This window comes from Varanus komodoensis, unplaced genomic scaffold (assembly GCF_004798865.1).
Source record: "Varanus komodoensis strain SLA01 unplaced genomic scaffold, ASM479886v1 scaffold5, whole genome shotgun sequence".
Classification (NCBI taxonomy): Eukaryota; Metazoa; Chordata; class Lepidosauria; order Squamata; family Varanidae; genus Varanus; species Varanus komodoensis.
In genome coordinates, this window is record NW_025336087.1 from 805287 (window position 1) to 810723 (window position 5437).

Sequence of the window (5437 nt, forward strand, 5' to 3'; positions counted from 1 at the left end):
GCATCTTGCAGATGGGTGCGGAAAGTGTCTTGGAGGGAGGACTTAGCAGATGCTGAATGTAGAGTCCTTGGTACTCTGCCAGTTTCTTTCTTCTGGCTGGTTGTTGTAGAGGGGAAAAGTGGAGTTGCAGCAGTGCGGGGAGGAAGCAGGTGGCTGGGTAGCTTCAGCAGTGAGCTGAGTGAGCTGAGAGCAGGACTTCAAGTGTGGCTAAATATGTCACTTAAAAACCAAAGGAAAGAAGTTTTCCTGGCTTAGGTGAGAAGTGGGCGTGGAGTCTTGTCCATGGAGGTAGTGGGAAGTTTCACTCCTGTGTATTTCTTGTTTAAACATATTTATTCCACTCTTGATTCCACTGTTTTCATAAGAGAGTTTCTACCTGCAGGCTTACGAAGGAAAAAGGGATGAGGAGGGAAGAGGAAAACATGCAGATGTGCACACCAGTTCTTGAAATTACCTAGCAGTGCTTAGAATGACTCGTTGGAATGGAAATCGTTCAGGGAGAGGAGCAGCCTGGTGGAGCTGCTCTTGGTGTGTCCTGCCACCCATCGCTCTCTCTGCTACAGCTGGATGCTTTCTGGTTTCTGCAAGATTTTCTAGCAGGTGACTGTGCTTCCTTCATGGTTCTTTGCTCTGATCTTAACCCCACTTCCGCATGTCAGTTTTGATCTTGGTGGCCTATTCCGACGCTTGAGCTCCTTTTGAGACTTGTCTGAATTACTGGGATCCAGTTGCTGATAAAACAACTCCCCTCGATTGGCAATAAGGACTAGTACGTTGTAACTCATGGCCTGGGTGCCACTTGGCCATAAGCATCGCTATAGCCACCTGCCCGATTTGTCATTTTTCCAAATTGCCCTCCCAGAAGCGGAATGGCATTTTGGTATTCAGTGGAGACAGGCTCCTAACGTGTGCTGGTTTGCGAGGGGATGGGGCTGACCTTCCCAAGTTTATTTCCAGAGATGAGAGTACCTCGACACTAAAAATACCGTGAGCTCCACCACCTGCAGGTGCCATGCTCTGCACTATATATAGCCATTAAAACCCTTTAAAAATATATCTTGCCCTGTAATGCCATGCAGGGATATCTGCTCTTAATCAGTGGACGGTAGCGTGAGCTTGTGTCTAGAATCACATATGGAGAATTGTCCAGTTAATTACGTCAGCTGAGAGCCAGTGTGGTGCGGTGGTGAAAGCGTTGGACTGGGGACCTGGGAGATCCGGGTTTGAGACCCCACTCAGCCACGAAGCTCACGGAGTGACTTTGGGCCAGTTGCAGAACTGCAACCCGACCTGCATCACAGAGGTGTTGTTCTGAGGATAAACTGAAGTTTTGTGAGCTACTTCGTATTCCTTACAAGAGAAAAAAGGTGGGATATAAACACAGTGTGATTGTAATAAACATTTTATTATAGCAGCTAGAGAAGCAGAAAAGTTAATGCTAAGGAAAAAATACAACCTGTGCACTTCTTGCTAAAGAATAATGCGGAAGTGTCTTGAAGGCAGTCTTGGCCTCATGAAGCTTTAGAATTCCTGGCAGTGTCAAAAAGCCTTTTTTGGCCCTCTTTTTGAAAGCTTTAAGTGGTGTTGCTCACCGAAAGCTCCCGTGTAGGCTCAGCCTTCAGGTGGACTTCCCAGAGGTGCCTGGCTGACCCCAGTGGGAGCAATGCCAAATTCAAGAGGCCCTTGGTCTGATCTAGGAGCCACCTGGTAAGGAGATGGATTCTCCTTCCACCACTGGCAAAATAAAGGAAAAGAGAGCTAATGACAGGGATTCATGAACTTCTGCCTAAAAGCAAATATGAGGCCCAAGAGACCCTGGCGTGGAGGTAGGTGACTTGAACCCTTTCTCCCAACTCAGGTTGAGTGTGTCTCCTTCCTGCAATTTGCTCTTAAATAACCATGCACACGATTGCTAAGGGCGGGAATGGTGTGCCTGCTGGTGTGGTGCTCATTTTCTCTTTCCCTGTCCAGCAAATGCACTTAACCTAATGCCGGAGGTTATTTCTGCAGAAGCCTCACTGGGCCAAGAAGCAGCTGCACTGGCTTGCTCCATACCCATCTACCACTCTAGCATGAAGAGGCTGGATTGGCAGCCATCCCGGGGAGAGATTGCATCTGCGCTTTTGTGCTGCTGGCCCACAGTGACCGGGAATGGTTTTTGGATGCTGGGTAATGAAAGGGTGGCTTGCCTGACCACAAACCAGCTTCATGCATTGCATGAAAATAAAACCCCCAAGTAAATAGGAACTCATTTATTGGAAGGGGGTAGATCCACCCCAGTCTTACAGAAACCATTTTTGACTGCCTAATTTTTGGTTGCATTTCTCCAGGCACTCACTTCTGTTGTGCAGGAGAGCAGAAGGGATGTGACATCCAGTTTGCTTGATTTTAGCTCAGTCTTACCCAAGTTGGCAAACTGCAGGTGTTTGGGGGATCAGCCCCAGTTCTCAGGAATGCTGGGGGTTGGGGAACAGATCCAAGTTGGAAAGGCTGATTTAGCTGGTCATCCACATTGAGCTAGGTGGAAGTGCTGATTTGTGAGGGTTCGGGTGTGCATAGTCATGTGCTTTCCAATGTTGCATGGGATGGAAAATTGATAACAGCAATGCAAAGGTGTGGTCTGAAGCAAGCAAGGAAAGAGGAGGCACAGGTGGCTTCTACAAGCAATCTGAGTTTTATTACATGTGTCTTTTACTGTGTACTCATTCTTTACAGGTGTTTGCAGGCTCTTTAGACAGTGTTAGACCCACCAGTTTTGCTGCCATTTTTTAAGGGCACTTCTCACCCCTTCCGTTTTTCCAACCCAGGAAAATGGGGCATTATTTCTGAAAGCAGAATATATATTTGGTGTTTTTGTTCTGCTCCAGTAGAGTATAACTCCACCTAGAAGTGATGGGGTAGAGCAATAGGAAAGGAAAAGCTCCTTGTGTAGACCCTTGAACTCACCCATGTGATTAAACCAAAGTAGAACCAGCAATTAACAAGCTCATGTAGACAAGCTCTAACTACATCTCCACATCTGGATGGCCCCACCTTCCCCAACTCTGTTTTATTTCGCCGCCTTGCTGCATTTCCTCTGAGGAACTCAAGGCATTTACACTGCAGAGCAGGGAACTGAGCTTGGGTCTCCCCAGCCCTAGTCCTGTGTTCTAGCACAATGTTGCTTAGTCTCCCTTTTTTACCTGACAGAAACTCAGCACTGTTCCCTGTGCAAACTGAGAACTCCCTGGGTACCAGAGGCTTCTGGGCTGCACACGCCACGGAGGCAGAGTTACAGCCAGGCCAAACCTCTCATTTGATGTTTCGGCCTGGGCAGCGCTTTGTCCATAGGTTGACCATACTAGTACTGCTTTTGTTAGATCCAACGAATACCCCACTTCGGTGGTGGCGAACCTATGGCACGCGTGCCGCAGTGGGCACGCAGAGCCGTCTCTGTAGGCACGCGAGCCAGGTCGCCCCAGCATCACCCCAGCAGTCGAGCATCGGATAACAGTGCACACAGGGGCCATGCGCACGCTCAGAAAGGAGTAGCGGCGCCAGGCGATGACGTCACAAGCTGCAACTCATTAACTGCGACTCATCCGACCTTTCGCATGGCTGGTCAGTGCGCTGCTAAGGAGATATATACTGTGTGTGTGTGTGTGTGTGTGTGTTTGCTTGGACTGGCTGTGAGTTTTAATACATTCGTTTTTCTCAACACAAGATTTCAGCTTTGAGTTTTCTTAAGAAAAATTGAAATATCTAAGGTTTAGCAAAGAGATGTTCTGATTAAGAGACTGATATTCTTCTAACGTTGTGCTGTCCCCCTGGCATATTTGAGCCAAGGTTTGGCGAATTATCAGCATGCATCCAACAGCCAAGATCACACTAATTGTGCAAAAGCACACCAAATGCAAACTTTTACCTTTCAATAAAAGGCTGTCTGTATCATTGAAAGCGCTGTTATTGTGTTTTTCTTTTAGGACAAAAGATGTTAATGTCTGAGTTGTTTTTTCTAAACTAAAACCTCAGTATTCAGGTTTTATTGCAGTGTTGGCACTTTGCAATAAAAAAGTGGGTTTTGGGTTGTAGTTTGGACACTTGGTCTCAAAAAGGTTTGCCATCACTGCCCTACTTAATATATTTCATTTGAAAAAAGAGTATTACGTTAGAACAGTGGTTGGAAGGTTGTAGCTCTCCAGATAGTTTGTCCTACAACTCGCCCCGGCCTCAGACAGCATAGCCAATGTTGAGATGATGGGAACTGCTGGCCAAAACATCTGGAACGCCACAAGTTGCACGCCCTGGCTTCAACACTTTGGGCCACTGTATGAGATGAACTGATAACCAGAGGTCCACCTGGCGCTGTCATTATTTGTTTTTCGGTGCCAGGTTAAGACCTTTTTATTCCAGCAACATTTTAATAAGTTTTAATATTGTCTTTTCTATGTTTTTAACTGCGGCCAGTGTGGGTCGGGAATTTATTTATGTTATATTTTATGTAAGCCGTCCTGAGGCTATTGCAACAGGACAGCATATAAATATCTTAAATAAATAAATAACTCTGGGAATTGCAATCCAGCTCTTCTGGAATTCTTCTTTCTGCCTATCCCTGCTACAAGGGATTTTCTTGTCCCAAAATGAAGAAACACATCCAGCAGTGCAGGGTTCTTCTGGTCTGTATTAGTATAAGAATGATACAAGCCATATGATTATAGTTTAATTGGAATTTAGTGATGATTTAATGGTACTTTTATTGTCATATTTTAGGGTTACATTTTTAGCTACTTTGATAGTTCACTAGAAAGTAGTACACAATCCTGTGTAATGATAAATAGCATGTAATATTTTATTTCAAAATGGATTTTACTTTTGTTTAAGATACTCTGCTGCTGCTTGTTATATGTTAAAGATTTTGACTTTATATTGCATTTGGGGGTGTGATTTCTTAGGTCAGTTGTATTCTTCTTTAGAAGCAATCAGCGGAAAAGTTATTTATAACTATAGATTAAGAAATGCATTCATGAAAGTAGATTTCCTTGGGTACATTTTTGCACAGGTCTTTCCCTCAAAGATTTGGGGGACTCTCAATTTTGGAGTTCCATGGAGGATATGTGTTGGTAATTCAGTCCTTTCTCTACACCCTCCCTCCCCACATGTACCAGAGACCATCGAGCAGCTGCAGTTATGGGTATGAGGCGTACTATTAAACAAATCCAGGATGGATTAGTCAGTGAATGAAATGCCAGAAGTACTGCATTAACATGGATGTAAAAATAGCTTAGGCTATTTTGGAACTTTGCTCGTGTCATGTTAACTTGCACACTGTCGCACTTGGAAAAGTGCCTGTCACTCTCAGAATTTCCATGCAAGCTGGGAAGCCTCCAGGTGTAACCTATAGTCAGTGCTCACTTTTGCACAGTCGTTTCTGAATTGGATCGAAAATGGCTTGCTGGCA